Raw genomic sequence first — 24,485 nt, forward strand, 5'->3', positions numbered from 1 at the left:
AGTTAGCCGCAACACACACGAAACAGAGATAACAAATCCGAAAGGGGAAACGCAAAATATCGTGAGATGCAAAAGAGAGGAACGGACAGGAATTAAGCTCACATTCTTGGGTTTTACTCTTTGGGTTGTGATTGGCTGTGATAATGTTGAAGAAGCTTTGTTGCTTTCAGTCATTTTGCTCATTCCTTATCCATGCAAGTTCCTAACTCAATGATTTGAAGAATTGTTTACATATATATTTGTTGCTTCTGAAATTTGAGTAAACATCAGTGATTGACTTAGAATTAGAGCTCTTTGGTTTTTCATTCACGACAAAGCTTATACATTTAATTCATTTGTCTTCATCGGTCAAGCGAGGCTTCTATGTCGAGGTTTGATTTGCGATTTCGGCGTTTCAGTCCAAGGATTGTTGCTTCATTATTCCGATTGAGTTGCAAATTTTCAGCATTTAATCATCAATATAAAGGTCCACTTTCTTATTGTAACACCCCGTAAATTCGGCTTAGGTGTGAATGTGGTAAATGAATGGTAAGGTTATATTTTGAACATGAGAAGTCCCAACGGGATGTTGTGGGTAAAATAGTTATTTCAAAAATCAAAATGGAAAGAGAGGTGCATAAGATTTGACAAAAATCGACTAAGTTGCAGAAGGTCTGTCTTCCATCAAGTTTTAGTGAAAATTTGTAAGGAATTGGGGAAAACGCAAAGCATGGAAGTTGTGCCTTTGAAATATCTTTCCAACGATATATTATGGAGCCCGAACGGATCTCTGTGCAAAAGTTATGTGCGTTTTTCAGAACAGTACGTGTATGCGCGAACACTCGCGCGAACAAGCCTCCAGGTGCGGGAACTCGCGTGTGGGAGGCAGTGTTATTGCCGTTGAGCGCGAACTCTCGAGCGAACAAGCCTCCAGGTGCGCGAACTCGCGCGTGGGGGTCATTTTAAAGCTATATTTCGTCCCCCACAGCTCCAAAACATAAAAACTTGCTCTAGAAAGGGGAACTCTCAAAAACCTAACTCCTTAAGGGTCCTTCCACCACCCAAGGTAAGTTCTAATGGTGATTCTAAGTTAATTTCACTTTTCCAACATCTTATTAACATGGGTAAACCCTCCATATCATTAGATATTCGATTGGGACATCATTGTTTAGAGAAGGAAGCCTAGATTTCGAAAATCAAGGGCTTGAACTTCGGAAAGGTAATGTCTTCACCCTCTAATTGATTCTAACATTGGTTTAATGATTATAAATCCTAGTTCATGAGGCATGAGTGGTTGGGGTTGATGGAAAAGCATGAATGATTATAGGGTTGGGGTGTTGAGTGTTGATTATTGGTTAAGAGTGTTGTTTGCCTTATGGGTGATGAAGAATAAGGTTGGTGTAATCATTTGAGACCTTAGAATTTATCTAGGAACAAGAGAATGGGTTGTTGGGTGTAGAGACACCATTAACAAGAACTATGAAGCTTTATTTTTACCAAGTGTTTGACAAAATGCTTAAGTGACCAAAACATGAGCATTATAGCTAATGTGGAATCCCTGTGACTTGTATTGCTATAAATTGAAGTTGAAAGGATTGACAAACGTTGTATTACGCTCAAGAGCAGGAAGTTAAGGTATGTAAGGCTAACTCTTTACGTTTGGGAATGTCTATGATTCTCCCTACGTCCCATTCATTATGATCATTACCAGTCTCCTCAGAAAGGAACTATGCCTTAGTTCCCTGATCAGTATTAGGACTTCTATTCTCTAGATGGCATAGTCTCATAATTATTCGATATTCTATGAGTTTCAGTTATGACAAATCAACTTGTTATGAATACTCATCTCAGTCTAATCTTATTCACTATTCCAGTATCATGTAACCCAGTATGGCTCATTATTTCAGTATCATGTATTGTAATATGATTCTCAGTTCCTGATTTTATATTCTTGAATGTTGAACACCTGTATTTGGGCATGAGGCCGCAGTTTATGCTTTATGCATCTTTGGGCCTGAGGCCGCAGTTATGTATACGTATACTTGGGCCCGAGGCCACAGTTGTGCACATATATATATATATATATATATATATATATATATATATATATATATATATATATATATATATATATTAGGCCTGAGGCCGCAGTTTAATATTCAGTTAAACAGGTTGTTCATCATTCAGAAGAGGGAGTATTCACATCCTTACTTCCTTGTTCAGTTATCAGTTTATCAACTAGCAGTTCAGTTTTAGTTTCAGTATTTACAGTTCTTTTATTCAGCTATTTTACATAACAGTACAATTCAAATGTACTAACGCCCCTTTTGCCCGGGGCCTGTATCTCGCGATGCAGGTAACGATTTACAGGTCGACGATTCAGCTTGCTAGGACATCTCGTATCAGCTATTGGTGAGCCCCAGTCTTTCGGGGCCTTATCTCTCTTTTGTTTTAGTCATTATAGTATTTCAGTTAATAAGGTATATCGGGGACCTTGTCCCGGTAAACAATTGGCGTTTTCAGTATTCTTTAGAGGCTTCGTAGACTATAACCCAGTCAGTCAGATATTAGAAGGCTTTCATGTGTTAGCCTTGTCGGCTACTTGTTTATACTTGCAGACCTTTCAGTATTTTCCGCATCTATGATATTTCAGTCAGACTTTTTAGCAGACTAACATGATTTACATTTACCTCTAGCTTATAGTTAAACCACATGTTGATCCAGCCATGCAGTTGGTTCGCTCGGTCGCATGCAGTCAGGCACCGAGTGCCGTGTCGCGCCCAGGCCATAGTTCGGAGCGTGACATAGCTTGGTTTCAGAGCCCTAGGTTCAAGAGTCCTAGGGAGTCTATGAAGCCGTGTCCAGTGGGGTCTCTTTTATGTGTGTGTGCGCGCCACACATGTAAACAGTTGACCACCAAGACATCTAGGATTGTTCCATTTCTTTCATACTCTAGATCGTGCAGTTAGAGCTATGCTTTCAGGAATCTTTCTAACCCGTGCGATTTGCGTATTATTGAAAAATGCCTGCAAAAAGAAAGTACACCAGGAGGGCCTCAGCTACTAGCCAGGGGGCCACAGCTAATGCTGCTCAGGAGGAGGACACTCCGGCCCAGGGGGTTGCACCGGGTTCAGTGCCCAGTGCTTCAGACATAGATGTTAGGGGAGCTATCCAATTGCTCACCCAGATTGTTGCTACCCAGGCTCAAAGGCAGGGGACCAGTGGTGTTCATGAGACGGGTAGTTCCAGGTCTAGGGAATTCCTCAATATGAAACCTTCTGTCTTCACAGGCTCCAAAAAGGATGAGGATCCGCAGAACTTCATTGATGAGGTTCAGAAGATATTTCGAGTGATGCATGCTACAGATATTGAGGCAGCAGAGCTTGCTGCGTACCAGCTGAAGGATGTTGCCAACACTTGGTATGAAACATGCGAAGAGTCCCGAGGGGAGGATGCAGATCCTGCAACTTGGAAGGAGTTTGCAGATGCGTTCCTTGAGCACTTTCTACCCATTGAGGTTTTGGAAGCTAAGGCTTTGGAGTTTGAGAGACTCAGACAGAATGATATGAGTGTGAATGAGTACTACCTCAAGTTCGTCTCTCTGGCCAAGTATGCTCCGGAAATGGTACGTGATATGAGCGCCAGAGTTAGGCGGCTTGTGTTGGGGCTTCAGATGATTTGTTTGCTGATGCTAATAGAGCTGCTCAGAATAATGACATGACCATCAATAAGATGGTTGCCTTTGTTCAAGGGAACGAAGACAGGTTGAAGGAAGAAGAGCGGCTACGGAGAGAGAAGGAGAGGGAATTCAGCAAGAGAGCTAAGTCTGCAGGAAATTTCAGCCATGGGGGATCTCAAGCAGGAGGCAATCGCCAGTTCTTCAGGAAATCAAAATCAGGACCCGCTCCATCTTCAGCTAGTGCATCGGTTCAGAGGTCAAAGTTTAACAAGAAAAGCCAGAATTTCAGAACAGCAGACTCACAGTCACAGGCTAGTGTGGGCTACAGAGTCCCTGGTCACCCTATTTGCAACACGTGTGGTAAGAGGCACCCAGGGTTGTGTCGTTTGGGCACAAATGGTTGCTTTGGGTGCGGTCAGCAGGGCCACTTCTTGAGGGATTGTCCATCGGCAAAGCAGAACAATGAAGGCAATGTAGCTCAGTCCACTAATTCAGCAGCCCATCATAACTCTCAGGCTCAGCAAGGGCGCAACGCATCAAAGTCTAATAATGCAGGCGGTGGACGAAACCGCTTGTATGCACTGGCAGACCGTTAGGATACAGAGGCTCGTGGAGATGTTGTCACAGGTATGCTAACAATATTCACTTTTGATGTCTATGCTCTTATAGATCCGGGATCCACCCTATCTTATGTAACCCCATATATTGCAAAGAAACTTGGGGTAGAACCAGAAAAGTTGTGTGAACCCTTTGAAGTATCCACTCCAGTTGGAGAATCGGTTATAGCAAGGTGTATCTATAGGGTATGTCCAGTTAAAGTGCGTCATCGTCTTACTGTAGCAGACTTAGTAGAATTGGAGATGTTAGACTTCGATGTGATCATGGGCATGGATTGGTTGAAGTTGTGCCAAATAGTAAGTTTTGAATTTCTCGGTGAACCAGTCTTAGAATGGAAGGGTGATGCAGTAACACCTAGGGGTAGGTTTATTTCCTACCTTAAAGCCAGAAAGATGATCTCCAAGGGATATATCTATCACCTGGTTCGAGTTAAGGATGCAGATGCTCAGATCCCCACTCTCCAGTCGGTACCTATTGCGAATGAGTTTCCAGAAGTGTTTCCCGAAGATCTCCCTGGAATCCCTCCCGATAGAGAGATTGACTTTGGAATTGATCTACTTCCAGGAACTAAGCCGATATCTATTCCGCCTTACAGAATGGCTCTAGCAGAGTTGAAAGAGCTAAAAGTCCAGTTAAAAGATCTTCTAGATAAGGGATTTATAAGGCCAAGTGTCTCACCTTGGGGCGCACCGGTCTTGTATGTCCGAAAGAAGGATGGGTCTTTGCGTATGTGCATTGACTATCGTCAGTTGAATAAAGTCACCATCAAGAACAAGTACCCTCTTCCCAGAATAGATGATTTATTTGATCAACTTCAAGGTGCCCAGTGTTATTCCAAGATTGACCTCAGATCGGGATACCATCAGTTGAAGGTTAAGGAAGTTGATATTCCAAAAACAGCTTTTAGGACTCGATATGGGCATTTCGAATTTTTGGTAATGTCATTTGGTTTAACGAATGCACCAGCATCTTTCATGGACCTGATGAATAGGGTCTTCAAGCCTTATCTTGATTTGTTTGTTATCGTGTTTATTGATGACATCTTGATTTATTCCCGTAGCGAGACTGACCATGTCGAACATCTCAGAATTGTGTTGCAGACACTGCAGGATCACAAGCTATATGCAAAATTTTCTAAGTGTGAATTCTGGTTGAAATCAGTAGCGTTTTTGGGCCATGTCATCTCAGGGGAAGGCGTGAAGGTGGACTCTCAGAAAATAGAGGCAGTGAAGAATTGGCCTAGACCCACCTCAGTATCCGATATAAGAAGTTTCTTGGGTCTAGCAGGCTATTACAGGCATTTCGTAGAGGGATTTTCTTCTATCTCGTCCCCTTTAACTAGATTAACTTAGAAGAAAGTCAAGTTTCAATGGTCGGAGGCGTGCGAGAAAAGTTTTGAGGAGCTAAAGAAGAGGTTGACTTCAGCTCCAGTCCTGACACTACCGGAAGGAACCGAGGGGTTCGTTGTTTATTGTGATGCTTCAGGGGTTGGTCTTGGGTATGTATTAATGCAGCACGGTAAAGTCATAGCCTACGCGTCGAGACAACTCAAGGCTCATGAGAAGAATTATCCGACTCATGATCTTGAATTAGCAGCTGTGGTGTTTGCGCTTTAGATCTGGCGCCATTATTTGTATGGGGTACATGTTGACATTTTTACAGATCACAAGAGCCTCCAGAAATCTGCGTCAGAGAAGGTGGCTCGAATTACTTAAAGATTATGATGTTGATATCCTCTATCATCCAGGAAAAGCAAATGTTGTAGCCGATGCTCTCAGTCGGCGTTCTATGGGCAGCTTAGCTCATGTTGAGGCAGACAAGCAAGCTATGGTGAAGGAAGTCCACCGCTTAGCAAGTCTAGGAGTTCGACTTTTGGACTCCGAAGATGGTGGCGTTGTTCTCCAGAACATGGCTGAATCCTCCTTAGTAGCTGAAGTGAAGGGAAAACAGTTCAGTGATCCCTACTTATTGCAGCTGAAGGAGGGAATTCACAAGCACAAGACTGTGGCTTTTGAACAAGGGGGAGATGATGGTACCTTGAGATACAGAGGCAGACTATGTGTTCCAAACGTAGATGGGCTTAGAGAGAGGATTATGTCAGAAGCCCACAATTCTAGGTATTCTATTCACCCCGGTTCCACAAAGATGTATCACGATCTTAAGGAGGTTTATTGGTGGAACGATATGAAAAAGAATATAGCAGATTTCGTGGCTAAGTGTCCAAATTGCCAGCAGGTGAAAGTCGAACACCAGAGGCCTGGCGGTTTAACTCAGAATATAGAAATTCCCATTTGGAAATGGGAGATGATAAACATGGACTTCATAACCGGTCTACCTCGCTCGTTCCGGAAGCATGATTCGATTTGGGTGATTGTAGATCGACTTACCAAGTCAGCTCACTTCTTGCCAGTAAAGGCTACAGATTCGGCCGAGGATTATGCCAAGTTGTATATCAAAGAAATTGTCCGATTGCATGGGACTCCCTTGTCCATTATCTCAGATCGTGGTGCGCAGTTCACATCAAACTTTTGGAAATCCTTTCAGAAGGGATTGGGCACAATGGTGAACCTCAGCACCGCTTTTCACCCTCAGACAGATGGACAGGTGGAACGTACCATTCAGACTCTGGAGGATACGTTGAGGGCATGTGTTATTGATTTTAAAGGTAGTTGGGACGATCATCTACCTCTCATTGAGTTTGCTTACAATAACAACTATCACTCTAGTATCAAGATGGCACCGTACGAAGCTTTGTATGGGCGAAGGTGCAGATCACCAATTGGTTGGTTCGAAGTCGGAGAAACGGAGTTGTTAGGACCCGATTTGGTCTATCAGGCTATGAAGAAAGTCAACTTAATACAAAGGCATTTGAAGACGGCTCAAAGTCGCCAAAAAGTCCTATTCGGACGTGCGGTGTAGGGACTTAGAGTTCCAAGTTGATGATTGGGTGTTTTTGAAAGTATCGCCCATGAAAGGCGTTATGAGATTTGGGAAGAAGGGGAAACTTAGTCCCCGCTATATTGGTCCATATAGAATCCTGCGAAGGATCGGACAGGTGGCTTATGAGTTGGAATTGCCACAAGAACTAGCTGCCGTACACCCAGTGTTCCATGTGTCCATGTTGAAGAAATTCGTGGGAGACCCGTCACTTGTGGTTCCTACAGAGGTTATAGGGGTTAAAGACAGCCTATCTTATGAAGAAATTCCAGTAGCTATTCTTGATCGTCAAATTCGCAAGCTCAGAACTAAGGAAATTGCTTCAGTAAAAGTGCTTTGGAGGAATCAAAAGATTGAAGAGGCTACATGGGAAGCCGAGGAGGACATGAAGTCCAGATATCCCCATCTCTTTGAAGGGCAAAAGGAAAATGTGGAAGGTAATTAACCTTTCCATTCAGTTCTTATATTATAATCTCCATGTTCTTCAGTATTTACTCAGCTAAGTATTTAGTGATCACGTGCTCATTCAGTTGGATACACATGTATTCATGATATTTCAATATTCGCATATCATCATCACACCCGTTTAATGTCCATAGATAGTCATAGTTGCAACCAGGACCATCATTCGAGGACGAATGATCCCAAGGGGGAGATAATGTAACACCCCGTAAATTCGGCTTAGGTGTGAATGTGGTAAATGAGTGGTAAGGTTATATTTTGAACATGTGAAGTCCCAACGGGATGATTTTGGGTAAAATAGTTGTTTCAAAAATCAAAATGGAAAGAGAGGTGCATAAGATTTGACAAAATCGACTAAGTTGCAGAAGGTCTGTCTTCAATCAAGTTTTAGTGAAAATGTGTAAGAAATTGGGGAAAACTCAAAGCATGAGAGTTGTAGGCCTTTGAAATAGCTTTCCAACGATATATTATGGNTGGAATTTTGTTGGTTGGGTGTAGATGGATTGTCATACATGTGATGTTGGAACTTATAAATTGGTTAATCATGATGGTGGGATAAATTGTTGATGAATGGTGGTAGTTAGATGAACTAATTATATGGCGATGAGATGTAGAGATTTATGCCTACAAGGTGTTTGATAATATGCCTAAATGGCTTAAGTTATGGAATTGTTACTAATATTGGGTTCCATTGGATGTTGCTATTGTAGATTGAAGGTTCTTAGTGTTGTGGATCATTGTAGTATCACTAAGGGGTGAAATTGAGGTATGTAAGGCTAACTCTTTACGTTTGGGAATGTCTATGATTCTCCCTACGTCCCATTTATCATGACCATTACTAGTTTCCTCAGAAAGTAATTATACCTTGGTTCCATGAATAGTAGTACAACTTCTATTCTCTAGATGGCATAGTTTCATAATCATTCGATATTCTATGAGTTTCAGTTATGACAAATCAACTTATTATGAATACTCATCTCAGTCTAATCCTATTCACTATTCTAGTATCATGTAACTCAGTATGGTTCATTGTTTCAGTATCATGTATTGCAGTATGATTCTCAGTTCCTGATTCTAAATTCCTGAATGTTGAACACCTGTATTTGGGCCTGAGACCGTAGTTTATGCTTTATGTATTTTTGGGCATGAGGCCGTAGTTATGTATACGTATACTTGGGCTTGAGGCCGTAGCTTGTGCGCGCGCGCGCACACACACACACACACATATATATGTATATATATTTGGCCCGAGGCCGTAGTTTAACAGATAAACAGGTTGTTCATCATTCAGAAGAGGGAATATTCATATCCTTGCTTCCTTGTTCAATTATCAGTTTATCAGCTAGCAGTTCAGTTTCAGTTTCAGCATTTTTAGTACTTTCTTTCAGTTGCTTTACATACCAGTGCAATTCAAATGTACTGACATCCCTTTTTGCCTGAGGCCTGCATCTCGCGATGCAGGTAACGATTTACAGGTTGACGATTCTGCTTGCTAGGACATCTCGTATCAGCTATTGGTGAGCCCCAGTCTTTCGGGGCCTTATCCCTTTTTCTTTAGTCATTATAGTATTTCAGTTAATAAGGTATACCGGGGACCTTGTCCCGGTAAACAGTTAGCATTTTCAGTATTCTTTAGAGGCTTCGTAGACTATAACCCAGTCAGTTAGATATTAGCAGGCTTCCATGTGTTAGCCTTATCGGCTACTTGTTTATACTTGCAGGCCTTTCAGTATTTTCCGAATCTATGATATTTCAGTCAAACTCTTTAGTAGATTATCATGTTTTTTATTTGCCTCTAGCTCATAGTTATACCACGTGTTGATCCAGCCATACAGTTGGTTCGCTCGGTCACATGCGGTTAAATGAGCTGACAAACGGACCCATAAAGTCAATCCCCCACACATCAAACACCTCAACCTCTTGAATTGGTTTCATTGGCATCTCATGGCGACGGGAAATGTTTCCCGTCCTCTGGCATTCATCTCAGCCCTTTACCCAGAGGTGCGCATCTCTAAACACAGTTGGCCAAAAGAATCCGGCCTCGAGCACTTTCACAACTGTTCTGACCCCTCCAAAATATCCTCCATATGCTGATACGTGACAAGCCTGCAAAATCGAAGATTATTCTATCTCGGGGACACACCTCCAGATAATGTTATCAACACATATTCGAAACAAATGAGGTTCATCCACATAATACATGCGGCAATCACGAAAGAAATTTTTCTTTTGGACAGATGAAAGGTCATATGGAACTATACCGCAGGCCAGGTAGTTTGCAAAATCTGCATACCATGGCGCATCCTCAAGGCTAGTTGCGAGCAGCTGCTCGTCTGGAAAGGTTTCCAGAATCTCTTCGACCTCAACTGATTTTTCAGCTCCTTCAAGTCGTAATAGATGATCAGCGACTTGATTTTCTGTGCCCTTACGGTCACGAATTTTGAGGTCAAATTCTTGCAACAGCAGCACCCAACGAATCAGGTGCGGCTTAGACTCCTTTTTCTCAATTAGGTACCTGAGAGCTGCATGGTCAGTATACACAATTACGTTGGAACCAATCAGATATGATCGGAACTTGTCAAAAGCAAACACAACTGCCAACATCTCCTTCTCCGTCACTGTGTAGTTGAGCTGTGCACCGCTTAGCATTCTGCTTGCGTAGTAAATCGGGTGCATCAACTTATCTTTTTGCTGCCACAAGACTGCTCCTATAGCATAGTCGCTGGCATCACACATGAGCTCAAATGGTTGCTCCCGAGTTGGGTGCAAAAAATGATGGGTGCAGTTATCAACTTCTCTTCAGTTCCTCAAATGCCAACCTGTNCGTAGACTATAACCCAGTCAGTTAGATATTAGCAGGCTTCCATGTGTTAGCCTTATCGGCTACTTGTTTATACTTGCAGGCCTTTCAGTATTTTCCGAATCTATGATATTTCAGTCAAACTCTTTAGTAGATTATCATGTTTTTTATTTGCCTCTAGCTCATAGTTATACCACGTGTTGATCCAGCCATACAGTTGGTTCGCTCGGTCACATGCAGTCAGGCACCGAGTGCCGTGTTACGCCCAGACCATGGTTCGGGGCGTGACACTATGCCTCATCCTTTGGTCGGGATATTTCCGACTGGGTTGGACGACTTCTTCCTCATATTGCCGGCATTCATGAATGGCCGGGCTTTTTTAAAGTTCGGCCTTTCTCCTTCCCTAATCGGTGAGTTAGTTTGATCTCTTTTGTTCTTTAGCCTCCTGGTCGCCTATTTCTTTTAGTTTGCTTTTTCTGATAATGAACCTTTTTTGTTCTTCCTTTTTCAAGCTGAGGACCTTCGAAGAGTCCGAAAGCTCCCCCTCTTTCATTCTGTAAGAGGAAAGGTTCCTCTTTTTCGAAGTCTATTCATTCTGCAATCGAGGTTGGCCCTGTTCGCCCTTCCGTTTCCGTTTTCGTTCCCTACTCGGCTGTGGCCGGATTTGTTCGGTCTTTGGCCCCGTCTACCGCTGACTCGGCGTTGGCTACCTCTACCCCTACAAATGTTTTGTCAGCGGGACTTTCGGCTTCCCATTTATATCATCTTATAGACGAGGAGGAGGAGGAGTCGCCGAGCGATGAAAATTTGGTGCCCCGTAAGAGAAGGTTGGTAGTCGGTGGTGATGGGGTTTCCCGAGTAGTAGATTCGGTAATGGATGATTTTGCCATCCGCGTGATGGCGACCATAATACTTAAAGACTACATCGAGTTTGCATCTGACTTTCCGATATCGACAGAGGCTATTGAGGGCGTACCTCCTCCCTTTGTGGCAGTAGGAGCCGAAGGGTCGGCCACTGAGGCTTCTGATAGTTTGCGGCAGGACAGGCAGTCGACCTCACGGCCGGTTAACGATGCTCCTTTGTCAGTCGATGGGAGAGGTAAAGGCATTGCCGGGGATGGCTACGAGACGGGTTCTGATCTCGATGCTGACGAGATGAGTATAATGGAGAAGGGGTTTACCCAGCTCGAGGTGAGACTGGAGGGGTCCACGCAGACCATCGCGATCCCCATGGATCGTGATTTATTTAAAAAATACAGAGAACATGGTCCCTGCTCTTGGTCCCCTTTGTTCCGATGTGGAGGGTGTAACCCTGCGAAGTTGGACGACGCCACCATATCGAGGAGCATAGACGGCCTCGCTCTTAGGGTAAGTCTTTTAAGACCTCTTCTTACCTGTTTTATTTAGATTTTTGATTTGTCTCAGTTCTTTGCTTTTGTCAGCGGAGACGTTTTTGCATTTGTCTTTTCTTTTTTGTGATTACAGACTGTGATTTTGGAAATTGAAAGTGCTTCAAGTGTGGAAGTTGCAGCTAAAATATCGTGAGTATCGAGGCAAGTACCGGGAAATTTGTAGGCGATTTGGTGAGGACGAAAACTTTCAATCCCTTCGGGGCGAGCTGAAGCAAAAAGATGACGAGTTGGTGAAGGTCATCGGGAAATGCAGTGTCCTCGAGGGGGCGTTGAGAACCAAAGAAGAAGAGCTCGAGGTTTGCAAAGGGGTCGAAGCCCAATGAGATCTCCAAGCCCAGGTGGTCTCACTGCGTGCCAAGCTCGAAGAATGTCAATTCAAAGAGGATGCTTTTGGCGGCGAGGTTGCCGACAAGGTAGAGGATCTTGAGAAGGCGGAGTCTGCTTGGTCGTAAGCCATGAGGAAGGCGGAGGCTTTGGAGATCATGATCCGCATTCTTCGTTCTGAGCGAGAGAGTGCCTTGGAGACGGCCAGGCTTAAGGAAGAGCGGCTCAATGAGCGGGTTGAAGCAATGGAGAAAGAGGCTTCTGGACTTTGTGACCGAGTCGCCGCTCTTGAGGCCGAGAAGACCCAATTGCTGGCTCGCCCGACCAGTTCTCGAACTTCTGACTTTTCTTATGTCCCTCGAGATTTGTATGAGGAGTGGATTCACGCCGAGGCCCAGCTAGATATATTTAGGGATCTGATGAGGGTGGGTACAATTTTAGAAGCCGTTTTCGAAGATGCTCGTGTTAAGGCACGTGGAGCGCGGGTCGCTTTTGGTTATGATCCCGCTACACCGGAGGCCGGTGACGATAAGGAGGACGCAGGTGTGGACCAAATTGAAAAGGATGCCTGGTACGAAGATGCGTACCCTGGGGGTGGTGGTAATGGTGAGGGATAAGATGGAGATGGCCCAGGTGGGCAAGCCGATGGCACTGCTGGGCCTGGCAGCGACCAGTAGTTTTTCTTTTTCTTTTTCTTTTTACATTTTTGTGGGCATCTTTACGAGCCTTTGTAAAAACATTCTAAGTATGAAATTCCAGTTTGTTACTTGTACCTAATTCTGGTTCGTGCTTGTATGCTTTTTGATTTTCGCTTGGTTGCCTTTATTTTCTTAGCCGTAGTCGCTTAGCTTGAATAAGGTTGAATCAAAAGCTAAGTTTGATTAAGACCGAGGGCCAGTAGATGCTGGTTCGAGCGAGGTCGAACATATCATGTTAAACTATGGTCGAGGGTCGGTAGATATTAGTTTGAATGAGGTCGAACATATCATGTTGAACTATAGCCGAGTGCCAGTTCGGTGTTAACTCGAATAAGGTCGAGTATAACCTATGTTTAGTTATGGCCGAGTGCCAGTTAGGTGTTAACTCAAACAAGGTCGAGCATAACCTATGTTTAGTTATGATCGAGGGCCGGTTAGGTGTTAATTTGAACGAGGTCGAATATAACCTATATTTAGTTATCGCTGAGGGTCAGTTATGATCGAAGGCCAGTTAGGTGTTAATTCGAACAAGGTCTAATATATCCTATATTTAGTTATGACCGAGGGCCAGTTAGGTGTTAATTCGAACGAGGTCGAATATAACCTATATTTAATTATGGCCGAGGGGTAGTTAGGTGTTAATTCGAACGAGGTCGAATATAACCTATATTTGGTGCGGTATTTGTCGACGCATCGTTGCTTGGTTGTATATTTGGAAAAATAGGAATAAACTTCATGCATTTGTGCTTTGTTCATACACTTGGAGAAATTTACATATTTTTACGGACGTTGGCTGGCGTTCCAGTCCCAGTCCTAGTCTATCTAGTCCCTTCATTGGTCGTCCTGGAGGAGGACTGAGAGGTAAATCAATGAACTAGCCGTCCTGTGCCTTCGTCTGTGCGTACTTTCATTTGAAGTGTCCCCTTCGTCGCCTCGTTAAAAACCTCCTTGAGAAAACCCAATTGGGACAAAACTCAAGTGAGGGAAAAAAGAGTACGACTTGGGGGACGCTCTTTCTTAAAAGTTGAAGTACTTGAGGTGGGTGATATTCCAGTTGTTTGGTACTAATTTTCCTTCCATTTTTTCTAGTTGGAATGACCCTTTGTTCGCTGTTTCCGTGATTTTGTACGGGCCGTCCCTATTTGTTCCCAGTTTACATTCCCGTGGGTCTTAGCTTCCTTGTGTTTTATCTTTAAGCACGTAGTCCCCAACTTTGAGTGGTCTGACCTTTGCCTTTTTGTTATAATAGCGTTATGCCTGTTGTTTTTGGGATATCATCCATACGTAGGCCATATCCCTTCGTTCTTCGACTTCGTCGAGCTCTTGCCTTCTGTTTTAGTCGTTCCTTGGCCTACTCTCGTAGGAGTATCTTAGACTGGGCTCCCCGACTTTGACCGATATTACAGCATCAGTCCCATAGACTAACGAGTAAGGTGTCTCCCCTGTGCTAGCCTTTGGCGTTACTCGGTAGGCCCAGAGTACTTCTGGTAATATTTTTGGCCATAACCCTCTGGCTCTTCGAGTTTTTTCTTCATAATGTTCAGTATTGACTTGTTGGAGGACTCCGCTTGCCCTTTGCCCGCGGGTTGATATGGCATTGAGAGTATTCTTTTGATATGCCATTTCTTAAAAAAATTGGCGACTTTTTTCCCATAAATTGGGGTCCGTTGTCGCAGCTGATATCTTTGGGGAGGCCGAAACGACATACGATGTTTTTCCATATGAAGGCGATCACTTCCTGTTCGCGTATTTGGGGGAATGCTCCTGCTTCTACCCACTTAGTGAAATAGTCAGTTAAAACCAAAAGAAATCGTACGTTACCTCGCCCCGCCGAGAGGGGGCCCATGATGTCCATTCCCCATTCGATGAACGGCCAAGGGGAGTGACTGAGTGGAGGTGTTCGCTTGCTTGAAGGATCATTGGGGCGTACTTTTGGCATTGCTCGTATTTTTTCACGAAATCCACGACCTCTTTTTTCATGGTGGGCCAGTAATACCCTGCCCGTATGAGGCATCTGACCAAAGCCCGATTTTCTGGAATGAGCTCTGCGGTGGCCTTCGTGGACCTGTTCAAGGAAGCGCTGTGTTTGATTTGGACCCAGGCATTTTTCCAGAGGGCCGCCATACGTTCTTTTGTATAGGTCATTGTGAATGATGTACCTGGCTGCTTGCATTCGCAATTTCTTGGCCTCTTTTTTATCAACTATGAGTATGCCGTCCTGCAAGTATGTAACAAGACGATTGTGCTAGTCCCAAGTCAGGTTTATGGTTCTTACCTCAATTAGATCTATCGATGAGTTGAGAAGGTGGACTACACTTCTGTCTCCGGTTGCAATGTTTTTGGTGGCTGCGACTAATTTGGCGAGGCCGTCCGCCTCGGCACTCTGTGCTCGGGGGATCTCGCCGAGTTGACATTCGTCGAACTCAGGAATCATCTTACAGATGTTGGTTTGGTATTTTTGTAACCTCTGTTCCTTGATTTGGAAAGTCCCTGTGACCTAATTTACCACGAGTTGGAATCGCATCGTAGTCTCAACCATTTTGCCCTTTTTTTAAGCGCCAGCCTTAACCCTGCAATTACGGCCTCATACTCGATTTCGTTGTTAGTCATATCCGTGCACCTTATGGATTGGCGAATCACTTTGCCGGTGGGGACTTCGAGTACGAGTCCTAGTCCAGAGCCCGACGTGTTAGATGCGCCGTCAGTGTAAGGTCTTGTGTTTGGGGAGAAGCGTGGACGGCTTCTCTTTCGACTTCAGGCATTATTTTTGCGCTGAAATCGGTAACAAAGTCTGTAAGTACTTGCGACTTTATCGCCTTTCGCGGCTGATATGTGATATCGTGCTTGCTCAGTTTGGTGGCCCATTTGGCCAACCCGCCTGATAGCTCCGGTTTATGCAAAATGCTTCTTATGAGGAAAGTAGTGATGACCGAGATGAGGTGGCATTGGAAATTTGGTCTAAGCTTTTGTGAACCTACGACTAAGTCTATAGCCAGTTTCTCGAGGTGAGGGTATCTCATCTCGGCGTCGACTAATGTTTTGCTAATGTAATAGATATGTTACTGTGAACCTTTGCTTTCTTGGACAAAGACTGCACTCATAGCCACTTCAGATACAACGAGGTAGACGAGGAGACGTTCGCCCGCCTCTGGTTTTGAGAGCAATGGTGGTGATGATAAATATGCTTTTAATTCCTTCAAGGATTGAACGCACTCAAGAGTCCATTGGAGCCCGTTATCTTTTTTGAGTACGCCGAAGAATTTGTGACACCCATTTGATGATCGCAAAATGAATCTTGAAAGGGCAGCGATCAACCACTTAACTTCTAAACCTGTTTTTTGGTGGTTAGGTGTTCTGGTATCCCTTCGATGGCTCTAATTTGATCAAGTTTGACCTCGATCCCTCGCTGCGACACCAAGAAACCTAGAAATTTTCTCGAGGCCACGCCTAATGCACATTTTTCGGGATTAAGTTTCATTCCGTACCGTCTGAGTATGTCGAAAGTTTCTCTTAGGTGGTCGATGTGATCTTCTTTCCTTTTGGACTTGACCAACATGTCGTCTATGTAGACTTTCATCATTTTACCAAGTTGATCTTTGAACATCCTCGTCACCAACCTTTGTTAAGTAGCCCCTGCGTTCTTCAACCCGAAGGGAATGACCTTGTAGGAGTACATCCCTTAATGGGTGATGAAAGTGTTTTTTTCCCGGTCCTCCTCTTCCATGAGGATCTGATTATGGCCCGAGTAGGCGTTGATCTCGTCCAAATCACACCTCTATTCGAGGTTATGAAATGGTCGATTGTAATAATAATACCCAACAAGGAGTCGGGATCGAATCCATAGGGAGCTGAGATGGGAATTAGTAGTATATATTTGGATAGAGCACGTGAACTATCTAGATTGTACTTCCACAAATATGGTTTTGTTTGTACTTCTAAAATTACGCTAAGGATTACAATTCTAAAGATATAAAACTAGAGAATATTGTTTTTGGATGTTTTTCAAAGATATAGAAGGTCTAGGGCTATGACATCTCCTAGGTGTTTGCGTAATGGTTTGTAAACTATAAAGCTTGTTGTCGAGGTGTATTATAGCTATCAATGCTCAAGTACCCACTCAATACCTCTCGGTAAGAGAGTGATTTGGCCCAGTTTGGCTTTCTTAAGTCCAAATGGGTATTGAACCAAATAGTTGATAAAATGCTCAAGTCGGGATTTACTATCTCTAGGTTCAACCCTTTAATTAGGACTATCAATCTCTTAATTTTATCCCAAATTCTTGTTAGCCAAGTTTTCCTAGACTAAGTCTCCCTTCTCAAGTAGAGACCACGTCAAATAGGCATGAGCTAACATTTGCAACCGTTAATTCTACAATAAAAAGCAAAAACAAGACTAAATAATAAACACCCAACCATAAACATGCCATAAATCAAACACTCATTAGGTTTACACACTAGGGTTGGGTAACAACCCTAGTTAAAAATCTAGCTACTCCTAGTGGGTACAGAAGAAAAGATAATAAAACTCATATTGAAAGATTAAAAGATAAAAATCTAATGTTAAATCACCAAAGTAAGCTAAAGTTGCCTAAAGAAGCAAAGAAAAACGACTACAGGACTTTCAATATTCAAAACTTGACCTAAATTCATGAAACTAGTCTATTTATACAAAGCTGGAATTTTCGGACAAAAATGCCCTTTCGGAGGTTTTGCGGCCGCACAATTCCATGTGCGGTCCGCACTTCTCTTCAGTCTTGACAGGAGTTGGATCTGCGGCCACACAATTCTGGAATGCGGCCGAGTCTCTCACATTCTCCAGTCCGTAAAATTCTTGGAGCGGCCGCACAGAGCTCTTCTGCGGACCGCACATTTCTGAGTGCGGCCGTGTACCTGACTTCTGTAGCCGCACAATAATTGTGCGGTCCGCATTTCCTTTCAGCTTGAAATGATGACTATTTGAACTTTAGCTCTTGCATAGCTTCCGGGTCCGCACAATAATTGTGCGGTCCGCACTTTGCACTAGGACTCTGATGGATTTCCCTTCACATTCTGCGGCTGCAGATGGAAATCTACGGTCCGCACTTTAAGCCTGTGCCTGATTTTTGTCATTGAGTTTAGATCACTTCTTCTTGAGTTGGATTTCATCTTAGTGGTTCATTTTCCAATACTCCTACAATTAAGCATATTTCATCAATTTTCAGGAATATAATTAAATACTTTTGGACTAAAACAAAAGTAAAAAGGGGCAAATAAGTAGTCAAAATCCCCACTTATCAACTCTCCCAAACTTAAGCTTTTGCTTGTCCTCAAGCAAATAAGGTAATTCCCACCTCCACAAGTTAAGAGCTAAGCTAATCTAAGGTGCATTAATCACACATCAATTGGAACCAAGTATTACGCACAACACTTATGAATTATCAACAAGACAATGATTTGAAGTTTTAAGAACAAATAGTTCTATTGCGACACTTGAGCATAGAGAGTTGACTTTATTTATCAAGGAAGCTCGCTCTTTCATGTAGGTCATTGTGGATCCCAAACTCCTCCTCCTCTATTCTCCGTTAGCATATCTCACTTAAGAATGTCACACTCATTCAAGGATTTGTGAAAAGTTGGCTCATCTCTCTCAAAAAAATGTCACAAGTACGACTCTAAATACCATATGCCTGCCCCTCATGTAAATCACCACTAATGTAAGTTCACTCGGCTTGAAATCACGTAGGGATTTTTCGGAATGTAATGAAGGCTTTTGGACTAAGGTTGGATATGTTGGAATAGAACAGGTTCATCTTTCTCCATTTTCTCTTTTTGGCTTATGTTTTGCCGACTCTTTGAGGCATTTTCTTTTTTTTTCTTAGGGGAACTAGAGAGACTTAACATCACTCTTTCTTGGTCATGATATTCATTTTCTCCTTCTTTGGTTTCTCCATGCTTTGCATCGTTGCTTTTCTTTGAATCCCTTCACTCTTCAACTTATTCACTTTCTTTTTGCATTTTTCTTTTATTCTTTCTTTCTTTTTCTTTGACTTTCCTTTTTCTTATTTCTTTTCCTTTTTGTTCTTTGATACCACTTTCAAAATCCTCGTCTCTCCCCAAACTTATGTTTTATCCAATTGTTTCTCAAGAGTGTTAAGGAAAGCTCGGGTGCCAAGAGAGGGTCATTACAAAACGGGTAAGGGCTTGTAACATGGTTATCAAATGAGAAAGGTCTTAGGCTCAAATGGGTTGACTAGGTATAGCAACATTGGTGGGCCATGGACAATTTCGAGCGGGTCAAGGAGAGCCTACAATCACTTCTCAAGACAAGCAAAACTTAGAATTTCGCCTAGAAACACATTCGGGGTAAAAAGTAGACCATTCGCACGGGTACTTGGACTTGCAACAAAACATCTCACCTCTCACACAACTGGATTGTTAAAGAGGGTAGAGTCGAGGGCCCACAACAACCATATTCAAGATTGAAAATCATTAATGGTTCAACTAAACCACTTGATAATTGCTTAAGACAACACAAGAGTCCGAAGGTCACTAACTAGAGCTATTTCTTTCCAAAGAATTTGTTTTTAATCATAAGCACGTAGTTAAGTGTGTTGGTACCAAGTGAAGCATGCTTGAATCGTCGAGTTCGACTCAATTTGGTCCTCTTATTCATTATTAATACTACTCTTACCTAAACACCAAAAACTGACTCAATCCCTTAAGAAGGTTATCACGCCATCCATCGTTGGGAAGAGTCACCCGGTTCACAAAAAAACCACCTTTGGAAAGAACCGTGGCATTAAGAAAACCAAAGGCTTATTGATCACTTAAAAATGTAAAGAAACTACTAAATTAAAAAGAAGCTATTAAAGTAAATAAGAAGCTATTAGACTAAACATTGATTACTAAGAAAACAAATAGAAGCTATAAAGTAAACTACTGAAAGCATACATGAATATACAAAATGAGAGAGAAAGAAATAAAATATACACATCAATAGAGAGAGAGAGAGAGAGAGAGAGAATAATATGTACATAATGAAAATAAAAAGAGAATGTTATCAGTTATTACAGGCCAATGTCAAATCAAATAAACTCCACTCCCCCCGAATAAGAATAAGCATGTTCCCCAGTGCTTAACAAAATAAAAACAAGGAAGGGAAAGAGTATAGAGGACTCCCTATGTGGTCTCCGTGTCCATAGCAGCATCACCTCCCTCAGGCTCCTCCAACTGGATCTCATCATCCTCTGCTCCGAGAGTAGCTTGGTTGGTGAACATCTGTAGCACCGCCTCAGAATTATGGGTAGCGAGGTCTGGCTCCTCAGAATGGCCAGCTGGTGCCACTGGTGCTGATGGTGCTGCTGGAGCTGTCTCCATCAACAAGTTAAACGGAAGGTCTCCAGCAGCTGCTATCTTGGTCACCTCTCGTCTCAACCTGTCAACTAATTTCTTCGAAGCCTGGGATTTTTTCATCATCTTCACCTTCTTCACAAGCTCCTCAATTTTCGTTCCATGTGCCATTAAGGTGTCCATGATGGTCTTCTGGTTCTCCAGAATCTTCTTCAAAGTGTCCTCCACTATCGGAGGAATCTGAGGTGCTGGGGTAGAGGTCTGGGCTTCAACAGTACTGGATAGGTCAGACATCTTTGCAGTAGCTGTCTGTATCCAGTGTTGAGACTCGCCAGTGTCTGGGAGACTCGCAGCGTAGAAAGTGGATGAGCTGGCATAGGCACTGTCTTCAGAGTAGAAGTGGATGGAACTGATGCTGATGGCCCGGATGATGGAGGTAGAGGTATGGCAGCTGTACTGCTAGAAGGCCCAGCTGCGGTGGTAGGAATGTCAGTTGAATCTGTAGCTACCACCAAAGGCTTATCAGACTGCACCACGTTAGTAGTCGGCTGACCCTTGTTCTTTGGGTTCCTCGGGTCCTTCAGGGACTACCATGTAAAGGGCTTCATCGCCCGAACCTTTGTGTCAAAGCTCTTTGACTCCACCCCCGCATTTGTAAGATACTCTGAGATAGTGTTGGGATACGGCTAGGAGCTGTCACCCTGCCTACCCACCAAAGACATATTGACCGATATGATGGCACCCACATTGATTGGGTAGCCGACCATGGTGGAGGCCACTAGAACTGCCCTTAAGAATGGTAGATTGTTTTCATTCTGGCTTGGATCTATTCGACTGCACACAAAGGTCTACCACCCTTTTGCTTCAAAGTTGCGGGTGTTCCGCTGAATAGGAAGCCCTGCTGTGATCTATGGTGGTGGTGGTGGTCCTGGAGTTGCCAAAATCTCAGCTAGCCATGGGCGAGCTGCATCACCCAGTGCAAACTTCTCCAAATAGTGTACCGGCTCCACACCCTCGAGCCCCAAATATGTGTTCAGGGAAGCTTGATCAAATCTAACTTTTAAGTTCCTTACTTTAGTTACCTTAGTCCCCTTCTTGATATGCACCACATTGGCGTAGAATTCCTGGACTAAGTGCTCTTTGGCATCCACCACACTCTGAGTGAACCATGTCCACCCTTTTCTCTCCCGGAATTGTCTTGCCACATTCGGGTTGTACCTATCCAAGTCTTTCAAAATAAACTGAAGCTCGGGAGTGAGTGATCTGAAAGGCCACCACTCTCGGAACATGTTAAATGCAGTCAGACTCACAAGTTTATCTTCCCAAACCTCCTTCTTCTTCGACCTCTCAAGGCCGACAACTTTAGTATCACCCCCTCGACCTTCATAAGGAATATCATCATCATCAACTGTAACCGGTGTGTCGGGGCATGAGTAGATGAGGGCTCTGAACCCTGACTATCATCTTCCGAACCCTCAAAAGTGCTTGCTGGGGTGGAAGGTTCATCTAGGAGCTGAAACCTCCCCTGAAGCTGCCTTGACTATGACTGTGCATCAGGCTGCTCTTGCACAAAGTTGCCCTCTATGCTTCCCTAGACGGGATATATGAACTGGACTCAGCAGGCTCCGGGGCTCTCCCGACTATTGTCTTTTTTGCTATAACTCTTTTCACAAAGAGTGGTATGGTACCCCTGCCTCGGCCTCGGGAGGATTCACCCCTCCCTTTGGATGTATCACCTCGTCCCCGAGATCTAACCATTGTCTGCAATACATAGAAATAGTGATCAGTTAGAGTTCAAGTTTAGAGTATCAGACAGCTGTAGTCAAAATAGTATGGAGGATGGAGGAAGTGCGGTCCGCACATTTTTTAATGCGGCCGCAGATGGGTTTGTGTGGACCGCATAATTTGAAGTGCAGCCACAGTGGTGATTCTGCGGTCCGTACAATTTTTAGTGCGACTGCATAACAGAGGTGCAATCCGCACAATTTCTACTTCATAAATGCAACTCTCTAATAACAGAGAAAACCGTGATCTACGGCTGCACACACTTTTTTGCGGCCGCAGTTCAATTTCTACGGACCGCACAATTTCAAGTACGGTCCGCACAATCACTTCACACCAAATTCCCTAAGCTAACAATCTGCGGACCGCACAATTTCATGTGCGGCCGCACAATTCAAAAACAATCGGCAGTAAACTTAGGGTTTCTAAATCTAAGCATAAATTAGACATGGTAATACTAATTAAACAAGATAAACAATGTACTCATCCCCCAAATATCCAACAGGAAGTTACCCATACAAATTTAAGCTCACATGATGATGAATTTGACATTAGGTCTAAAATAACTAAACAAATTATGAACAAAATTAAGAAAATTGAAATTTTTTAAAGATGAATTGGACATACCAGTAATGTAGTGATGCTAAGGTAGAATCAAAGATGATGAAATTAGTGTGAGATGCGTGAATCAAATGAGTGCACTGTGCTTGCCTTCGTGTTAATTTTTCTGAGTTCGTGAAGTTTTAACTATAAAATGAAGAGCACTATTTATACTAAAAGGGATGGCCGAAGTTCAAGAGATGAGTGCGGCCGCACAATTTCATGTGCGGTCCACACTCTTTTACCTGTTACACATTTACCCATTGTTGATCTGTGGTCCGCATATTTTTGAGTGAGGCCGCAGATTTTTATGCGGACCGCACATTTCCTTGTGCGGCCGAACTTTGGCCATTTCTCAGAAAGGGAAACTTCGGAGAGTGTACAATTTTAGCTTTCCAGTTGTGCGGTCCGCACAATAATAGTGTGGCCGCAGATCTCTTTCTGCTATGGCACTCAAAATTGTGCGGTCCGCACAATAAATGTGCGGTTCATACTTTTTCCATAGTTAGCCAATTTTTCTGAGCGCAGTCTCTGTAAAGCACACTCATTCCTGCAACACACTTCAAAACCAGTCAGCACAAAACAAGACCTATCTAAAGAAGAAGAAAAAGACACATGGGTTGCCTCCCACGAAGCGCCTGATTTAACGTCGGGGCACGATGCAGATTACCATCATTACTTGAAATGAATCACCGCCACGACGTGGCCATCATCAAATTTTCCCGGATAATGCTTCACCCGGTGACCATTGACTCTAAACACCTCATCATTTTTATTCTTCAAGTCCAATGCACCAAAGGGTGTCACACTCACAACCTCAAACGGGCCACTCCATTTAGACTTCAACTTTCTCGAAAACATCTGTAACCGAAATTGAACAACAACACAAGATCACCTTCTTTAAACTCCTTGTTCTGAATGTATGTAATGACCCAACCGGTCGTTTTTAGCTTTTGCACTTTGCTCGCCAGTTCTCGGGTATGATTTGTCCCGTGTGGTGTATTATGACTTATGTAAATAGTTGGTTTTGGTTTCAGGATTTATCAAAATGAATTTGGAAGAACAATTCTCAGTTTAAAGCTTAAAATTTGAAAGGTTTGACCAAGATTCGACTTGTTTGTATATGATCTCGGATTGAAATTTTTATGATTTGGTTAGCTCGTTTAGGTGATTTGGGACTTAGGACCGTGATCGGAGTGCATTTTGGAAGTCCGTGGAAGATTTAGGCTTGAATTGGCGAAATTGAGATTTCGGCATTCTCCGGTTGATAGGCGAGATTTTGATATAGGGGTCGGAATAGAATTCCGGAAGTTTCAGTAGCTTCGTTGTATCATATATGACGTGTGTGCAAAATTTCAAGTCATTCGGACGTGGTTTGGTTGGGTTTTTGATCAAAAACAGAATTTGGAAGTTCTTGAAATTTTTAGGCTTGAATCCGATGCAAATTTGGTGTTTTAATGTTGTTTTGAGCGTTTCGAAAGCTGGAACAAGTTTGAATAATGTTATGGAATATGTTGGCGTGTTTGGTTGAGGTCCCGAGGGTCTCGGGTGTGTTTCGGGGTGGTTTCAGATCATTTCGGGCTGTTTTGCAATAGGTTAAGCTGGTATCTGGTATTGTTCTTCGCATCCACGAGGTCCTCTCGCGTTCGCGAAGAAGGATTTGGCTTCTACGATTTTGTTCTTCGCGTTCGCGAGGAGGGCCTCGCGTTCGCGAAGAAGAAGAAATTCTGTTGCACAGATCTTACTTCGGAGGCTCGTATCTCTCAATCTACAATGAATGTTGAGATGATTCAAAAACGAAAGTTGTAGCTCTTTGAATTTAGTTTCCAGAAACCTAATATAATAGTTATTTGGACATCTGCAGCA

General features: G+C 43.2%; 1 pseudogene; it reads left to right on the plus strand.

The window, feature by feature from the left end:
* Window positions 1–3,001: 3,001 nt before the first annotated feature.
* LOC109207244 lies at window positions 3,002–12,339 on the plus strand (annotated as a pseudogene).
* The last annotated feature ends 12,146 nt before the right edge of the window (window positions 12,340–24,485 follow it).

The sequence above is a fragment of the Nicotiana attenuata genome, unplaced genomic scaffold (assembly GCF_001879085.1).
Source record: "Nicotiana attenuata strain UT unplaced genomic scaffold, NIATTr2, whole genome shotgun sequence".
Classification (NCBI taxonomy): Eukaryota; Viridiplantae; Streptophyta; class Magnoliopsida; order Solanales; family Solanaceae; genus Nicotiana; species Nicotiana attenuata.